The sequence below is a fragment of the Mesocricetus auratus genome, unplaced genomic scaffold, assembly GCF_017639785.1.
Source record: "Mesocricetus auratus isolate SY011 unplaced genomic scaffold, BCM_Maur_2.0 Super-Scaffold_100007, whole genome shotgun sequence".
Classification (NCBI taxonomy): domain Eukaryota; kingdom Metazoa; phylum Chordata; class Mammalia; order Rodentia; family Cricetidae; genus Mesocricetus; species Mesocricetus auratus.
Genome location: NW_024429191.1, coordinates 39,394,987 through 39,414,298, shown reverse-complemented (window position 1 = coordinate 39,414,298; position 19,312 = coordinate 39,394,987). Strand labels below are relative to the sequence as shown.

The 19,312-nt window shown below is 48.1% G+C and overlaps 1 protein-coding gene and 1 long non-coding RNA gene across 5 annotated transcripts in view; one reads left to right on the top strand and one right to left on the bottom strand.

Moving 5' to 3' along the window:
- The window catches only part of Rai1 (retinoic acid induced 1), a 97,934-nt gene that overhangs the window by 61,996 nt on the left and 16,626 nt on the right, over positions 1–19,312 (bottom strand). For 2 of the 4 annotated variants that reach the window (XM_013111573.3, XM_040748761.1), the window contains exons 2-3: positions 1,975–2,104; positions 1,488–1,707 (exon numbers count right to left, since the gene is read on the bottom strand). The gene's annotated coding sequence lies outside the window, so the exon portion shown is untranslated. The remainder of the gene's footprint in view (positions 1–1,487; positions 1,708–1,974; positions 2,105–19,312) is intronic. The other 2 variants (XM_021225828.2, XM_013111574.3) reach the window with 2 other exon arrangements.
- LOC121141351 lies at positions 2,103–5,396 on the top strand. The gene is made up of 2 exons (XR_005878239.1): positions 2,103–2,292; positions 5,287–5,396. It is a non-coding gene; the product is annotated as an uncharacterized LOC121141351 (long non-coding RNA).

Here is a 19,312-nt window from a genome sequence, read left to right as displayed (position 1 = left end):
AGGTAGCAACAAACCTGGTAAAACGAAATCTTGTTTCCCAGAGTTGGCATCTCCAGGCTGTGTCAACTGCTAAATGTCACAGTCTACCCTGGGGGTCAGAAAGTCACTCTAAAAGACCCAGGCCTTCAGTTGTCCGGGTGAAGGTATGTGTGGGTTTTCTCCCTAAACCCAGCCCCCATGATGACATCCCTCACAGTTTCTATGACCCAGGCTTGTAACCTCTTTCCCTTGGCTGCCTGACCCTCTCCTAGCTCTGACTGCAGCTGCATGAACAGGGAGTGTAGGGTCTGGATCTGCAGTTCCAGCCAGGCATTATCATGCTGTTAGCATAGAGAGGTTAACAACATTTCTCTGTTGTTTAGAGATTGACAAATTTATGGGGGAAGGTTAACTCTCTGGGTTCCTGGACCCAACCACAGAGCAGTCTAAAGACAATCCAGTCCCCTAACTCCAAAGGTACCTGCTTGATCCCCTCAAGAGCCCCGTCTCTAGGGAGAGAGGTAAACAGCTGGCCTATGGTATCTGGACCCCAGCTCCTTTGCCCCTGATCTGCTCAACTAGGAATCTATCAAAGCTGAGGTTTATAATGTCCACCTAGCCTCACACCCATTCACAAACCCAAAAGTGAAAAGATCTGAAAGCTTAGAGTGCCAAGGCTCTAACCCAGAGGTTCCCCCTTGAAGCTGAGCCCTCCCCCTTTCTGGACTGCAGTCCCCAGGAATTCTCCAGGATAGACCTCCATTCCCATGGTGCTAGTGTGGAAAGGAACTGTTCCTACCACCCCCTACCCCCTCAGCAGCCCTTCACCCCATTCCAACCCAGGAAGAGGTGGAGGCATCAGGGCTCTGGGTCACCAGAGCAGTGATATCTGCTGTGGATTTCAGGAAGCCAAGCACTTCGTCACACAAACACACCACCTCCGGGATCACCTCTCAGCCTGCATTGTACAGGAGGGGAGGAGGCTGAGGCTAGAGCGGGCCTTCTACGTGCCTAAAGGCATCGGCCAATCATCAAGCCCAGGCGGGCAGACTCCACAACCCAGCCAGCGCACCCCAACTCTCCCTGCTGGGCACCCCTACTTGTCTCCTCTCTAAATCATCCAGTGGTAACCTTTCTATCCCAAATAAGGAAAAAAGGGAGAGTCCCTTCCTCTGCCTAGGGCCCAGGGGTCAGTAGTCAAAGGAGAGGCTGAGTCATGACCCCTGCCCCTCACCGCAAAGGCATGAGATTTTATTGTCAGGCTGGCCACTCAGCTGTTTTGGCAGGCGGGTGCAGGACAGAGGGCACTCTACAGGGAATGAAGAGGGGTATTCTAGGGGAAGTGTTTGAAGCCGATCAGTCCACCAGATCCGGAAGCTGTCGGGAAGGGGGGGGCAACCTTAAACGCTCCAAGGCTGAGAGGAGGGGCCCGCAGTAGCGCCCACAGGCGCCAGGGAACTGTCCCCCGGGAGACGGCACTCTCGGGAAGTTTCTCACTGGTTGCTCACAGTAGGTCCGGTGCTCGAAACGCCCTCCCAGGCCAGACCAGCTTCCGGACACAGATTGCGAACTTGAGATGAACTCCTTCCTTCTCCAGCATCCCCATCTGCGGCCACCCGCCGCGACATCTCAGCCCCAATTCTTCCACGGGTAGCTCGGTCGCCGAGACCGCTCACCAAGGCATTGTGGAGCAAAAGGGAGGGGAGAATCCCCATCACAACCTAACTGCTGCGGCCATTAAAAAAAAAAAAAAGAAGAAAGAAAGGAAAGAAGAGAAATTCCTTCTCCTAGACTGCTCCCCTCCACCCACATGGAAAACCTCCAAACACGCAAACCCGCAACTCCAACAAGGATTGCAGTGGGAGGGGTACCCGCGGCGACCCCCATCAGCAACCAGGCTTCACTGCAGGTCAGAGTGCTGCGACGGGCCAGGATTCAGGGAGCCCTCGCCCGGAGCAGCCCGCCTAAGACACAAAGCTCCGCCGCCAACAATACCTGCGGGCTCCTCCTGGGTCTCCGGGCGCCGGCGCGGCGCGTCTCGTAGTCTCCCTTTTCTCCTGCCGTCTCTCTGCTATGGTGCGCTCTCCCCCTCGCCTCTTCCAGTACCCGACAGCCAGATGAGATCCTTGGGAGAAAAAAATGTGAGCGCTCACACGATTCCTTTCTCTGCGCGCCGCAAGCGGTGGCGCTGGGCTCGCTCCTCTTTTTCGCGCTCCCGTGCGCGCCGCGCCTCTCTAGCCCCTTGCTTCCTGCTCAGCAGCGCCTGCGAGTGCCCTCAGTAGCCATTATTCACCGGCCGCCGGGGGACAGGAGGTAATTAGAGACAGCCTTGTGGCCACATCCACTGGGCTAGCACGATGCGGGCGAAGGGCGCGCGCGGGGAGGGGCACGCGACAAGGGGGCTTGGCTGCGCGCAGCCCGCGCCCCAGACACGGAGGAGGGGAGAGGGAGGGGGCAGGGAGGAGGAGTGGTAAGATGGGCGCAAGCGAAGGAGGGGGCGCAGCGGAGAAGCTCCCGCAGCTTGGCTCTCACCGCTAAGGCCAGGTCATGGCTGCGAGGTTTCTAGGCGCCTAAAGACCGAGTGGGGGCAGGGAGGGAAGTGGGTGCTGTGCTTGCGTGCGTGTGTGTGCGTGTGTGTGTGTGTGTGTGCGCGCGTGTGAGAGAGCGCGCGCACGCGCGCGTACCAAAGCTAGACGGGAGGGAATGCTTTAATATTTTTTTTCCAGTGACTTACGAGCCCACGGGTGAGCCCTTGGCTGTGCGTTCAGGACCGTGTATCAATGTGGCTATAAATTTCTGTTCTGCCCTACGTGTGAATGTCACGGGTTGGGAATGGGGGGGTGGGATTAGCTAGAAACCAGCCTCTGAACATGCCGGTGGGTCTTGGAGGAACTGAGTGATGCAGTGGTTGCATGGGGGTGGTGTTTGTGTGCGATTGTTTATAGGTGGTAGTGTGACTGTGTGGGCGGGGCTGCCTGCGTGGGCTGTGTTCCGAGGGCGTTGTGTATTCGTGTGGGCTTGTTTGCGACAGGGCTAGATGCTATGTAAGGCCACGGGACTGAAAAAGTACGGACATTGCGCCTGTGCGTGCTCTGGCCACACGCAGGGATCTTAGGCTGCCTGTGATCGTGTAGGGTCTGAAGCCTGGCAGGCAGAAGCTGGCCCTGAAGGATCCCACAGAGACAGAATAGCTGTTGAAGGTGCGAACAAGTAGTGCTGCGGTTGGGGCACAAAACGACTGTGTGGGGGTGGGGCTATAGGTGTAGACAGGTAGAGGGGAACCTTTATGAGAGCTTCCTTTCATTACACCAGAGATGCACCGCGAAGATCCTGGCATTTCCCGACCCCATGGACCTAGAGGTTCAAGATTTGGGGGCCGGGGGGAGGTGACACTGGGTGAGCCTAGGGTATCCTGGGGGCAAGCGGCAGGCAAAAGAAGTAGTTCCTGAAGATAGCCAGAGAATAAGATGAGACAAAGACGACTGGGACTTTAGAGGCTGGACCTCAGAGGAGGGCCTGCCACCATACTAAAGGCAGACCCTTGGAACATAATGGAAGTGCAGCACTTAATTTCGGACTGAGTTTTGCTAGCCAGCCCTTTCCCAAGCCACTCCGCGCCCACACAGCTACCCCCACCCCCACAATATCCATCTATACATCCATTCAAGTATCCAACCAGGTTTTCCAAGCTAGTATTACCCGGATCCCACTACCCCACACCTCTTCCTGCTCAGGAGACACCTATCTCCTCTGTGGAAAGGAGCTACCTTTTCTACATTTGGGGTCAGCAGTTCACATTACTAAACCCCACCCTGCACATACTTAAGTCTCCATACAACTTCACCCTGCAACCTGGTGAAGCCTAGAAAGGAGTGTTTGACACCATTGTTGTGCCTCCTGGTCCTTATCCTGAAAGTCACCCCAAGCCTGCCATTGGAATGGGAAGATGTTAAAAAAATGGATTCCAAGTTGGGTATAAGGGGACTGACTTGAATCCCAGCATTTGGGGGATGCAGGCAGGAATTCAAGGCCATCTGCTATATTGCAAATTTGAGTCAGGCTGAGATACTTGAAACTCACTCTCAGACAAAAAGAAGCAACAAACCAGATTTCTTTATCAAGTGAATGTCCAGAAACCTTGTACAGGTTGGGCACTTTACTGGGAATCAGCATTTCTGAGTTTCCTCTGGCTCTTCTATGCAATAAGGGACCTCCTTTGTCTTGAAGAGCAGAACACTGCCAAGGATGAAACTTAAAGGATAAGGTCCAATATCTCCACCTTTGAAACGCAGGGGTATTTAGTATTAGTCTTCAGTGACCTGACCTAGGAACCTGAGTCACTCAGTCCTGAGGTGCTATGAGAACCAGTAGGCTTTCTGGTTCTCTGGTGATAACAACAGCACTTCCTGACTTACCGACCTTCTCTATTTAATCATTTACTGGAAGATGTGCATAGAGATGATAATATGGACCCTGCTGGAAGGTGAGGCTGACATTCTTCCCTACCTCTTAAATTTTGTTTTTGCAATTAAAAAACAATTTAAGGGGAGACTGGAGAGATGACTCAGTGGTTAAGAGCACTGGCTGCTCTTCCAGAAGACCTAGGTTCAATTCCCAGTGCCTACTTGGCAGCCCACACCTGTCTGTAACAGTTTCAGGGAATCTGACACCCTCACACCAATGCACATAAAATAAAAAATTAAATAAGTAAAACAATTTAAGGGAGGAGGGGATAGGCAAAATGGCCCAGTGGTTACAAGCACTATTGCTCTTCCAGAGGACAGGGTGGGGCTGGGGTGCTCAATTTCAAGCACCCACATGAAGGCTCATGACCCTCTGTAACTCCAGTTCCAAGGGTTCAGACACCCTCTTCTGGCCTCTTCGGAGTATCAGGCATCCATGTGGTACACATATATACACACAGGCAAAAACCTCATACACATAAAATAAAAAATATGAAATTTAGATTTTATTTTATGCATATGGGTGTTTTGCCTGCATGTATGTCTATGCACCATGAGTATGCCTGGTGCCTGTGCAGGTAAGAAGAAGGTGTAGAATCCCCTGGAACTGGAGTTATAGATGGTCTCAAGCCACCATGTGTGTGCTAGAAACCAAATCCAGGTCCTCTGGCTGAGTCACCTCTCCAGTCCCCCTCCCCACTAGCCTGACTCTTCATTGTTCCATGGCTGACGGTACCTTCACACAGGCCCTTATGAATTTCCTGATGTCATATCCTAATACTCTGCCTGGAACACTTTCCCTCTTCTAAGTGGAATGTAATTTTCCTGTTTATTTGTTTTTTAGGTGACTTTCCTGGTTGTTCCTTGGTGTGTCCTCCATTGCTAGGTTGATGCCTGGTACAGATTCTGTAAGTATTTGGTGATGAATGATGGTGAATAAATGAGGTTAAATCAGTCCTTCCATCTGTGACCTTGATTCAGCCCATAGTTTCTCTATGAACTGATAGCCACTTAGACTAGGGGCCAGGGGGACTTGGAGTTCAGTCAGGCTACATAACTCACCTAGCCATAAGTACTCTTTAAGATTCCTGAGGGTCTAAAGGAATGAGGTAGTGGTCAATGGCTTGTCCCCAAGAAAAGGGGAGTACTTACTTGTTCTGGGCCCTCTCTTTGCTCAGTGGAGCTCCCAACTAGAAAGGTCAAGAGAGGCTGTGTTCACTTCTGCCCAGTGCAGTATCTGGTGTGTGGTATTTACAAAGTGAAAATAAAGACTCACATTTAAAACTGCATGAGGGCTGGGCCATGGTAGTGCATGTTTTTAATCCTAGCATTTGGGAGGCAGAGGCAGGTGAATCCCTGAGTTTGAGGACAGCCTGGTGATCTACAGAGTAAGTTCCAGGACAGCCAGGGAGGGCTACCCAGAGACACTTAGTTGGGGCGGGGCTGTGGGGGGCAAAACAATCCCCCCCAAAAAACAAAAAACTGCATGAGTCCAGCCTCTGGCTTGTTCCCTAAGACTCTGCTGGCAGGGTTCTATGTGGTGGCAGGCAGCACTGACCTGTAGCATGAATCAGTTGGTTGCATGACAGGAGGATTTACAGAATTCCCAGCCTCAGACTTCACCTCCCACTAGGTTCGTCCTGCCTGGGGACAGCAGAGTGGTGGACCCTACTGAATTGGGAAGAGTTTTATGGGTGTTTCCTATTAGGTGTGGTTCCTGGAGCAGGCTGACCAGCCAGCCTCATAGTTGCCTATGGCTATCTGAACAGCTGCTTTGTTGCACACTGAGAGGAAAGTTAGAGAGCAGTAGGAAGGCTGGAGACTTAAGTAGGAACACAGGGAAGTCTGAGGCAGTGGGGTGGGGTGGGTGGTCATGACACAAAGGACAAGACCACCAGGGTCAGGGTTAGCTAGGGAGCATTTAGGCAGACACAAGAGAAGGACATGGACCCACCCAACCAAGGTAAGTAGGTGTTATGAGATTCAGAAGTCAAGTTCAACAGCCCTGGGCTGATACCTTCAGGCTAAAAGTCTGCAAGACTGGGCTCAGAAGTCAGCAGTGTGTTTTACTGTTTGCTTTGCAGGAGTTTTACATGTATTTTACATATATTTGGGAGAGAGGCAGCAATTTCAAATCTCTTTATAGTCTCTCCATTTTAGAGAGTGGGTCACTAACATCCAAACGATGCCCTTACAACTTCCAGGTGCTAAGTACCTACTGTGTGCAAGGATCTGCTCTCTGTGCTGAGGATCTAAGCAAGAACTGAGACAATGATTGTATTTTCCTCCTGAGGCAGGCATGGAACAGAATGAAGAAGTAATTGATATACAATCAACATTGTTCATTCTGAGAAATACATCAGGCAATTTCATTGTTCCATCATAGTGTCCTTACACAAACTCGGACACATCTTCACATCACACTAAGAGACAATCTTAGGAATCTCTGTGGAACATGCAGTCTGTTATTGACTGAAATGTTAAGTGGTGCCTGACTATAGTCATGCTCCCCCCCCCCGGGTTTCTCTGTATAGCCCTGGCTGTCCTGGAACCCACTCTGTAGACCAAGCCTGGCTCTGAACTCAAAGATCCACCTGCATCTGTACCCCATTCCCTGCCCCCTATGCTGGGATTAAAGGCAGGTGCCACCCCCACCCAACTGGTTATGTTACCCTTAGTGTGCTAAGAAAATATAGAGCCAGGGAAGGTGGATGAGAGCATGGGGTGAGGGCTGTTTTTATACGGAATGGCAGGGAACTTAAGGTTCAAAACATAACTGGAAAGGCTATGTGGCGAACATTCAGATAACCAGAGGAAAGCTGCAGGTGAGATAGTAAGCAATGGTCCTGAGGCAAGAGAGCTTGTGGCTATACTTGAGTGTGTCAAAAAGGGACAAGGCCACACCCAAAGGATACAATATACCATTGTAAAGATATTCTGTTTTACAGTGAACACAATTGGGGGAATCTTTCAAGTGTTTCAAGCATAGGAAGGACGACCCATGGCTGCCATGAAGAGACTGAGTGTGGGGCCACAGCAGGAGAGTAGGGTAGTCTGAAGGTAGGGCTAATGGGACTGGCTGAGCAGCTAACAAAGAGCTTCTGTGATCTGCTGTCTGAGCTGAGAATCTAGAGCAGCTTCACACCTGGGCATGGGGAACCCATCCTTCAAGATGCCCCTCCCACCTGTCAAATCACCTTCATGCCATCTAGTAACTTCATCATGCCAAAGACATCTCTTATTCACTGACTGTCCTATGAATGAATGGTCTTCTACCTGGGTCCAACATGGGCAACCTGTTACCTCTGAGCTTTAATGTCATTTTATGAGCATATCAACCCGGGCCAGCTGTCAGACCTCCCTCCTTGTGGTTCTGATTTGTTCTCAAACCAACCAAGCTAATCTACTGCCCTATCTCTGCTTTACCATTTCCCGTGGAATATACTTGGTGTGCCAGATATGGTTAAAAGGCTAGGGAGACAACTGGTGAGCAACCAGATAATCCTTCCTGCATGGGGTGATGTAAGCATTCACTGCCAGCCTGTGCCTTACTATCCACATTAGAACCCTGTGCAGAATAGCACTCCCTTAGGGAAGGAGAACACAGAGAACATGTTTCTCTTCAAAAGCAAGTAACTATATCTCAACTGGTGGTGATGCCACTGGGAATGGGGGCATCCCAATTCCTAGTTTGTGGGACATTTTCCAACAGTCCATGTGGTCCCCAGTGCACCTTCCTCCCCAAATCCCACAGGCTGATAGTGAGGATCAGAAAACCAGCTGGGTGCCAAGGGTTGGTGCTGGCAAAACCAAGGTAGAAGGCTGCCCAGATGACCACTGCTCCCACTTAGGGACAGAAATGCATCTCTGCCTCTGCCCTAGGCTGTCTCTGATGTAAATGAAAAAGCAGGTATCAGCCTAGAGCAGGCACTCTCCAGAAGTCTTCCTTCTCAGCTGATTCTGATTTCCTCCATCTGTGGCTTTCCCTACCATCTGTCAGTCTGTTTAACCTTCCTCACTAACCTGTGGAGGTCACCAGGAGCAGCCAGTGCCACTCTAGGCTCATACAGGGCAGATCCTAAAACAAAGCCTCTTGAGCTAACCCAGAGGGCTTGTTTAGCTGCAGCTAAAGCATCACGTCTGAACCCAAGTCGCCTCCTGGTGATCTACGCTCATCTCTCCATTTCTCTCCATTTAGGGTCTTGGCAGTGCTTCCAGGGTGCAGGTGCATTAACTTTTTTTCTATCACAGGCCTGAGTGAACTTCTAGAATTCTCCAAACTTATTTGGTTCATACTAGTGGCTACAGAGGCCCAGAGGTAAAGGAGAAAGCTACCTGGGCTGTCACCCATGGCTAGATCTAGAAGACAGCCTTACCAGGGCACATATACTTTTACCACAGCTGGAACCCAAACCTGGGGATGTATAGAGAATTCAGAAGGGGTTACTGTATAGGTAAGACAGAAAAGACCCTGCCCAACCCTTGAGGTCTCCACTATGGCACTTATGCCATGGTTCTGTCACCCCTTCCCTCTCTGTTCCCCACCTTCCTCTATCTTTCATTGGCTCTTACTCTTACTTTCCTCCCTTCCTCCCTCCCTCCCTCCCTCCCTTCCTTCCTTCCTCCCTCCCTCCCTCCCTTCCCTGATCTTCCTTTCCAGTTGTCCAAACCTATTTTTGCCCTCATAGCCTAAAGAGCTTCTTCCTTCTCTAGGCCTCACCTGCAGGCACTGACCCCTAAATAATAAGTTTGGAGGCTTCCAGAAGAAAAGCTGAGTGCCTGTATCAGAGAGGCACTGTCAGAAACCAGCATGTGTACACAACTGGGTTAGGTTAGGCTGGGTTGCCACAATAACTGCCCTTCACCTAGATGTCACTCAACCCAGGTGCCCAAGAATGGGAACAATAATAATGCCTACCTCTGCCTGTCCTTCAGGGCTCAGGGAACTGAGGAAAGCACCAAGTCTGGAATGGTGGGCCAAGTCCTGGCCATGCCTTTTGAGACCTGACCACAGTCACAGACTTTTTTTTTCCTGTAGGGAGAAGACTTGGAAAGAACTAAAGAGATGGTATAGGTAAACTCATCCCAGAGGGCTAGAGAGAGGCCTAGGCCCAGCCATGTCAAACAGTAACAGGCTACAAGTAGAAGCCTCAGAGGTGGAGACACTCTGATACACAGATATAGGTACAGGAGTCTACCTAGATACGGCACATCAAAACAAAGCAGCAACATGGTGTGGTGACACACCAGTGTAATTTCAGCACCTGGGAGACCAAGGCAGGAGGACTGCTACATAGTTGAGGCCAGCCTGGGCTATAAAGTTAGCCTATCAAAAAAAAAAAAACAAAATAAATATGTGCACATTCAGGACATATGGACGACTCTAGTGTAAGGAAGGTGTACCTGTATATATACACAGGTGTCAACCATCTGCCTTCACATTGCCACTCCCAGGATCAGTTCCTTGACTTTTGGGTCTCTCTGGATAGCTCAGGACCTAGAGCCTCCTTTGATGTGTGGCAACAGGAATGCTACCCATGGACTTCTCCTGGCCCTAGGGCAGTAAAGACTTTGGGAGATTGGAAGGACAAGGACACAGGGAAGAACCCCCATAGAGCCTGCTTCTGGGGACTAAGACCAGAGAGCTACCTGAACCTGCAGAGATTTAATTACCTCTAGGAAGGGAAGATGGGCATTCTGATCAAAACTAACCCTGGTGTGGCCTGTCATCTCAGCCTTCAGAAGGCAGAGGCAGGAGGATTGTCAGTTCCAGGCCAGTGTAGGCTATACTCCAAGGCTATGTTGGAAAGAGCCAAACAACAAACACAGAAACTGGACTCTTCATTTAGCATGCTCAAAGCCCTCAGTTCAGTTCCCAGTACCGTAAAAAGAATCTGTCCCTGGAAGGTCAGACAGAGTTCCAGAAGAGGACTTTTATAGTTAGCTATGTGAATATCTACCACAAATCTGGGAAGAGAAAGAGACCAGGATTTCTGTTGTTTCACTTTTCTGCCCATCTTAACTTCCTCCCAGAATCCCCTGGGTTGAATTCAAAGGAAAAGGTAGTTGAGGCCAGTGAGATGGCTCAGCAAGTAAAAGGTGTCTGCTGCCAAGCCCTGATGACCTGGGATCAATCCCAGGGTACACAAGGTGGAAAGAGAGAACCAACTCTGCCATGGTACAAGTATGATAACTTTTTTCTTAAAGGAAGGGTAATATGCAGAGCCAGCTGCCCACTCTGCCAGACATCCCACATAGGACCTCACAGCAATCTTTTGCGGCATATGCTCAGAGTCCTCTAGAGTAATGTAGAAACTGCAGCTTGGAGAACAGAAGAGAAGCCTAGGTCTAGGAGATTGGGAGGCTGAGCCACTCCCTGAAGGCTCCAAAGTCTCCTTGGTCTCTTCTATGAAGGCCAGAAATATAGTGGCACTGCTGTCTCTTCCTAAATGCTGTTAGCGCTCCTAAGAGGCCTTTCAAGCCTATCTGGGTGAGGTGAGAATACAGATCCCAAGCCCTTACTTGCAGAACAGACAGGGCTAAGAACCAAGTCTGCCAGACATGTTTCTCCCAGGACTGTTTTTCACCCTTAAGGCTGTTGGTGGGCCTTTGGTTTAGATATGGTTAGTTCCCTCCCAACTCATGACTTTACCCCCTAAAGTCTCCAATTGTGATAGTTTGAAGGAGCATGGCCCACATAGGCTCATATATTTAAATGCTTGGTCCACAGTAAGTAGAACTGTTTGGGAAGGATTGGGATGTGTGGCTGTGTTGAAAGAGGTGTGCCACTAAGAGTAGGCTTTGAGGTTTCAAAAACCTATGCCATTCCCAATTAGCCTTGTGCTGTAGATCAGATGTAAACTCTCAGATACTGTTCCAGTACCATGCCTCTCTGCCTGCTGCCATGTTATCCACCATAACGGTCATGGACTCACCCTCTGAAATTGTAAGCAAGCTCCCAGTAAACTCTTCACAAGTTGCCTTGGTCATGGTGTCTCTACATAGCAATAGAAAAGTAACTAAGACACATACCTATCAATTGCATGAGGAAATGGAAACTTAATCTCACTGTGGCATTTGGAGGTGGAGCCTTTGAGAAGTTAGATTTGATTAGATCAGTGGAATAGAAGTCTCATGAGTGTATCCTGATGGCTTTATAGAGATAAGAAAGAAACCAGAGCCAGAGATACACACTGCCACCATGCTGTGATACACCAGGGCCTGTGCAATGCTGTTTGGGCCCTGTACGTCCTGTGAGCTCAAAATAAACCTCTATTAAAATAGCCCATTTCAAGTATCATGTTATAGTAATGAAAAGTTAATTCAATTCTCCAAATATGTCAGTGTGGGAACTGAAGTTCATTGTGTTCCTAAACCTCAGTTTCTTTACCTTTAAACTGGAAAGAATGGCAGGGAATTCATCACATAAAGGATTAACAGAAATTAGTCACCATGAGATTTGACATGGCATGAGACCTCAACAAATATCACTCCTGACAATGGTCATGTCTTTTTGCTCTGTGAGATCTGAGCTCAGTATTGAATTCCAGTTTTGTGGTGATGGTTTGAACAATGACTTTGGAAACCCTGTTTAAGTATGCTTTCAAGTCAGAAGCTACTATACTTGATCCCAATGCTGAGAGACCACCAACACATACTCTGGGCTATGGTGTATATCTTTTCATGACCTCCAAATGGTCACTGGAGGCCCTTTGATCAGGCCAGAAACTGGGGTTCAAAGGGGCTTGAGCTGAGAAAGGTGGCAGCCAGGGTGAGATTCTACCTCCAAATAAGGAAGAGCCTGCTTACTGGCAGAGCTGCCCAGAAATGGAAGGTGCAAGCAGCAACTGTGGTGTGAGTGGCCTGTGGAGGAAGCCATGTGAGCAGAGAAGGCTGCAGCTGCCAGAAGCCGGGGCACTATCGGAGAAGACTGACAGCAGCCAGGGCCTCAGGACTCCACCACAACCACATGGGCAAGGGTGGATTCCAGAAGGCTAGAGTGGGGCCAGAGCAAGCACTGCTGCTCCAGGATCTCACACAGAAGGACTGGATGAGAAGCCAGACCCCTCCTTAGTACACAGGACATTTATTTTCTAGAGGAATACCTACTTTATCTTTTTAAAGAGGAAGTACACAAAGAAGAAAGAAAACAAAAGTTTCAAGCTGCCCTCACTCTATGCATTTCTGTCAACTCTTTCTGGTCATTTCTTCTACATACTTCTATCTGGGTTAGAAATTTTCATCACTAAAATACCTTCAATTGAGATGTAGTTCAGATATTAGAAATCTCACTTCTTTAAGGGATAGGATACAACAGTGAAAGAACATGTATGCAGTCTGCATGAGACTCTGGGTTTGATCTCCAACATTTCAAAAAAAAATTCACAAATCAAGAGGGGTTTGGTTCATCCACAGAGTTGCTCAGCTAGTTCTGCCATCTCATTTCAGAATGATGCCTGATGGTAGTCCAGGCATGCTCCCTCTTCTCAGCCCAGGCCAAGGTCACCCACACAGTCTACACGCTTGCCTGCTCTGGGCCTCTCTTTTTTTCTGTCTTTTGGTGGAATTTCTTTATTTAAAATCTTGTAAATGCAGTGACAAAAATACATAAATAAGTAAAACTAAGGCATTATTAATGCAAAGTCTGATACACCTGCACTCATTTATTTTAACCCCCTTTGTTCCTTTTTTATTTTTTTAAAATATTATTAATTATTTGAGAATTTCTTTTTTTTAATCATATATTTCTCTTCCTAATTCCTCCAGGATTCATCCCTATCTCATTTCCTCGATATAACGATATTCGATGCTATATAGGGAAAACAATATATTTATTTACCAGAGAGAGAGAGAGAGAGAGAGAGTCGCACAGACCAGGAGTTAGAAACGTGGCTGGCTTCCAGGAGAAAAAAAAGGGAAGCCCCTTTTCCTTTCACTTCCTTTTATCTCTACCTTGACCTTGGGATTCACTCCTACACCTCCCAACTTTGCTTTTTGTTTTTGTTAAATAACCAATAGAGTCATATGTGTGCTAGCCATATACTCATGGGTGTGGGACCACACAATGGAGCTTGGGTGACCTATCAGGAGGTCATACATTAAAGAAAACTTAGTCTTCTTCCTCCAGAAGCCATTTTCAGTGGCTTGTCAGTTAGGGGTGGAGGCTCATGAGCTTTTCTTCCTCCACCATACTAGAGTATCAACTGGTTTGATCTTGTGCAAATCTTTTTTTTTTTATTTTTTAATTTTAATTTTAAATAGCTTGTTTTACATGTCAATCCCATCTTGTGCAAATCTTAAGCAGACCACCACAGAAGCTTGGTAACTGGGCAGTTTCTAATAAATATGCAACATGATAAAAGTCCATGAAAATTCTAAGCATTCAGACACTGGACCATAATCTGTATTTTATTAATTGAGATGGTTTTTTGAGTCAGGAGAGATCACATAAAACCCAAACTTAATTTCCATAGAAAGCAAGGATGTAGTCACATGGGGCTACGCACCAGCAGGACCACCATCAGCAGGCCTTGAAAGGGTGGCCTGAGAGACAGTGAGTTCCAGGGAAATCCATGTTTCCTCTACTGCTGCTGCTGCCTGATATTACCCAATGGCTCCATCCACCAGTCCTAGATGCTCTCCAACTGCTGTGCCTTCCCAGGCATACTAAGCTCTAACCACAGAAGTTCTTTCTTTATCCCATGGTTTCAAGGGTCATACCTGAGAATGATGATTGAATATGTGCTCTGTGAGAGGGGATAGGTAACAGGCCCCCTCCATCCTAGCCTGACCTCTAGTAAAGCCTAGCAACAGACCCTTAGCTGTGTGGTAGTAAATTACATCTACATAGGGGCTAGGAGAAAGGAAGGTCTATTTGGTTCACACTGGATTCCAACAAATGCTTGTTAGTCACCTGTGGTTGTGTGGCAGTGGGAAAACAGCCCTGGAAGGACAGGGGCTGGAACCCAGATGAGGGGCTATAGTGCATCACTGGGAAAAAGGGCCTCCTTTCAGCCCAGGGCTCCCTGCCCCAGGCCTCTCAGGCCCCTCCCCTGGTCCTGTTTCCCCTAGAGAGGTTTCCAGTACACCACACTCAGGATTTTGCTGCATTCCTGTGAGTCATTCTCCAAACAAACCATGTGATGGAGAGAAGGGATCAGGGGAGAGGGTGGAGGAGGGGGAGAGTGAGAAGGAAATAAGACCCTTCCATGTACACAAGGGCTCCCTGGGAGAGCTTGAGCAGCAGGCTGGCTTTTTTTTTTTTTAAGACAGAGTCATACTATGTAGTCCTGACTGGCCTAGAATTCACTATGTAAACCAGATTGACCTCAAAATCACAGAGACCCACTAGCTCCTGGCAGGATTAAGGGCATATGTAACTACACCTGGCCCTGGATGGCATTGTGAGCAGAGAACTTGCTGAGTGACCTAGGAGACCTTGGCCCTCTCTGGGTCTCTGGAGAAAATGACCACAAAGATCTATGCCTACAAGATGCTCAGGTTTCCACAGGGGCTCTGTCTCTGATGAGACCAGTATTGCCCTTGTATTTTCAAAGCAGCCAGTGGTCACTTTCCTGCCACAGTTTCCTTACCTTTGAAATGAAAGGGCAAGTCTGTGGTAGGCCCAAGGGGCACACTGTTCAGGTACCAGCTGTTCAATAGGTTAAGGCATGGAGAGGGAGGCCTGTATCTTTCTCAAGGCCAAGAGACCAACCAGTCTCTGCTCTCTTGAGTCTAACCTGTTCCCCTGAGACATGACAGTCACCACCTGCTCAGGGCTTATTAGCAGGGTGCTAGCACACAGGCTGTCCCACCACCAGGCATTGTTGTCACATGGTGATTACAGGCTGGAGTGTGGTAACTGGCTGGGAGTTAGGCATGGGCTCCCTGTACCTCCCCCAGTACCCTTCTGCTTTTGGCTCTCAACCTGTGTCAAATGGGAAGAGCCAGGGCCTGAGAGGCTGGGGCACCCACCTACATTTCTTGGAATGTTGATGGGGGCAAAACCTCTGTGCCTATAGCCTCCAGAGCCTTTAATGAACTGCATCATGGAATGTAACTTGCTTAAGTCCTCAGGGGACCTGGAGCTCCCCAGACAGCTCAGCTCTCTCACTCCCTCTGGCCACACTATCCCCTTGCTCTTCTCAAAACTGCAATTAGCAAAGCAAACTCCCATCTCAGAGTTTTTACACTGCTGTTCTCCCCAGAACGTCACTTCCTGCTGTGAGTCTCAGGTCACCTGCTGCTATGTCAGTATACCTTTTCTGACTCCCCAATTTCAGCCTACAAATGTCATCCTGTTCCTGAGCCCTTCTCTGCTCTCGTTTTCACTCTTGCTTCTGCCCTTCTGATATGCTATGTACTATATTCAACTAGCTTGCTCACCATCTACCTCATGGTGTCTCCACCACCCTGTCAGAATCTCCACCAGGCCACAGAGTACATCCCACCCCTCAGCAGTAGGCCACAGCTCCACAAGTCAACTCTGCCACTCAAGACAGGAAAACATTATTCTGAGGTAGTCTTTGGAGTCTCCTGAGATGGAGGAAAGGAATGTGAACCCTCTTCTCATCATAAGCCTCCTAAATAATGATTTCCTGACAGGTGCTAGCTGGTCCTCACTGTCCTCTGACATTCAACCCACACCCTGATGTCAGCCAGGACATTGATCAGACCCTTGGCTTTCTGATTCTACATTCACCTATGTCACTATGCACCCAGGGATCTTCTCCACTGGCTTTCTCCACTGGCCTTGGTTTAGCCTGCTACCTTATCTTCTACCTCAGCATACTCTCCTTGCCTTCAAAACCCAGAACACTGTAGTGCCACAGCCCATGAACTAAAGACTGTCTGTCACCTAGCCCCATCTTTACTGGCACGGTCCAATAGTCTGATGCCTCCTGCCAGAGGCCTCTTCCCAAACACACCCTTCCCCTGAAAGCCATTCTTTCCTTTGCTTTGTGAATAGATGTCTAGTCTCTGGCCATGCAGAGACTCCATACTCTGCAGCTCCCCTGTGGTCCTGTGGGATCATGGGGCCTCTGAAATAGGTATTTACATGACAGTCTGGTTTTGTGTTCGTGCATATGTGTCCACGAGATGCATATATGTGGTATATGTGTACATGAGCACCTGGAAGCTAGGAGACATCTGGCATTGTCCTCTATCACTCTCTACCTTATGCCTTTGAGGCAAGATCTCTCTCTCTCTCTCTCTCTCTCTCTCTCTCTCTCTCTCTTTTGTTTTTTTTACGAGACAGGGTTTCTCTGTATTGTTTTGGAGGCTGTCGGTCCAGCCTGGCCTAGAACTCACGAGGCAAGATCTCTTACTGAACCTGGAGCTTATGTTTTTTAATTATGCTAGAAGCCAGCAATTCACTGTCTCAGCAACCCTCAGTGCTGGGATTACAGTCATATGGGGAACCACAGCTGGCTTTTAAGTAGATGATGAGAATATGAATTCAGGTCCTAATTCTTTTTTTTTTGTTTGTTTTGGTTTTTTGGTTTTTTGGTTTTTTTGGTTTGTTTTTCAAGACAGGGTTTCTCTGTGCAACAGTCCTGGTTGTCCTGGAACTCACTTTGTAGACCAGGCTGGCCTCGAACTCACTGAGAACCACCTGCTTCTGCCTCCCAAGTGCTGGGATTAAAGGCAAACACCACCACAGCCTGCTTAGGTCCTTGTTCTTGAACAGGAAACACTCTTAATTGCTGAGTTATCTCTCCAACCACACCAGATGATTTTTGAAAAAATAAATGACAGAAACAAATTAGTAGAAAGGTGAACACAATAAAAGAACAAGTCTAAGGTTCTAAAAGAAGTTTACAGTAAAGTTCTATTCCTCAGAAAGTCTACCCCAGCTCCCTATCTCCTGTGTAGACCCTAGGGAATCAAGTTTAGAGGCAGGGAGAAAAGGTCTATCGGTCAGAATAGATATGTGTTATGCTGATGTAACAAAATGTCCAAAGCTTAGCCAGATTTGGTTGCACAGACCTGTAATCCCACCTATTCAGGAGACCAATGTAGGTGAATCACAAATTCAAGCCTAATCTGTGCTACAGAGTAAGATCATCTCAAAAGTAAAAAAGAGTGGGGTATAGTGGTGCACCTTTAATCCCAGCACTTGGGAAGCAAAAAGCAGGTAGATCTCTGTGAGTTCAAGGAAAGCCTGGTCTACAGAGTGAGTCCCAGGATAGTCAGGGTCACACAGTGAGACCCTGTCTCAAAAAACAAACAAAAAAAGTGAATAAGGGTTGGAGATGCAGTTTAGTGGTAGAGAACTTCCCCTAGCAGTTTGAGGCCCTGGGTTCCATCTCTACTAGTCAGGTGCCGTGACTCATAGTTCCAGCATTCAGGAGACTGGGGCAGAAGGACTGCAGTGTGAGCCAGCCTAGGGTAAAAAGCGAGACTCTAGAGGGATGGTTAGTGTTTACTGTCAAGGTTATAGGATCTAGAACACTCGAGAGGTAGGCCTCTGAGCAAGTCTGTGGAGATTATCTTCATTAAGTTAACTAATACAGGAACACCCATCTAAATCGTGGATGAGGTTTCCCTATGCAGGGGATCCTGGACTATAAAGAGTGGAAGAGGAACTGTGCATACATCCATTGCTTTTTGCTGTATTATGTTTGTGTTTGTTGAAACAGGGTCTCATTATGCAGCCCTGAATGGCCTAGAAGTCTCTATGTAGACCAGGCTGGCCTTGAGCTCACAGAAATCAGCCTGCCTGACATGCTACTTTCTACTTCTTAAAAGTGGGTAGAGGAAAATAAAATATAAAAAAATATATATATATATATAAAAGAATACACACTTTCACAAAAAAAAAAAGTGGGTAGGATGTGACCAGCTGCTCATGGTGGGGAAGTCATGAACAGTGAGTCAGATTAACATTTTTTTCTTCCTTAAATTGTTTTTTAGATAGTTTAGCAAAACAGTGGGGTAAAAATTAAGATGCCTGGGCTAAGGAGACCTGTTAATGATTAAAGTACTTGCTTGCAGGCATGAGGACCTAAATTTGGATCCCTAGCACACATGTAATAAGTCAGTCGTGGTGGCACATGCTTGTAATCCCAGTGCTGAAAGAAAGAGACAAGATCCCATGAGCTTGCTGGCCAGCCAACCTAGCCTATTCAGCAAGCTCTAGGTTAAATGAGAAACCTGTCTCAAAACATAGTTGGTGTCCAGTATTGTGACACAAGACTTTAATCCAAGCACTCTGGAGGTAGAGAAGCAAGTGGATCTCTGTGAGTTCCAGGGCAGCCAGAGTTATATATATAGTAAATCTCGCCGGGGGTTGGGGGGGTGGGGGGGGTGAGGACGACGACACGGACATGACTACAGACCCACCCTCCAAAACCAAGGGTTCAAAACAAAATCCATATCCACTAGGGTGGTAAGGAGGATCTCTTTCACTGTGAAATAGCCATGACCTTAGAGAGAAGGAATCCCACCCTAGCTATGAAGTGTTTTTGCTTGACAAGGCCAAAACAAGTCACATGCCCCTGAGCAAATACAGACCTAACTATAATACCTCCCACCATATCGTACAGGAGCAGAAGAAGAATTTATGGAAGCTTCCTATGGCCTAGATATGGAGCAGAGAACTTAAAGTGAAAGATTCTTTTAATACTCGGAATTGTATAATGATCAGGCCCCAATCACAATGTCCCCACTTTCCATGACAGTTGAAGTCTACAGCCCAGAGAGACACTAAGGTCACACAGACTGAAGGAAACTTGTTCTAGGTAATTCCAGGTTCCTACACACCCCAATGCTGGCCTGCCCTTAGCTTTCACTAAGCTTGGATACAACAGTCCAACCTGACTGGGTCCACAGAACCTGTTCCATTCAGCTGGCTGAGTTCTGATGAG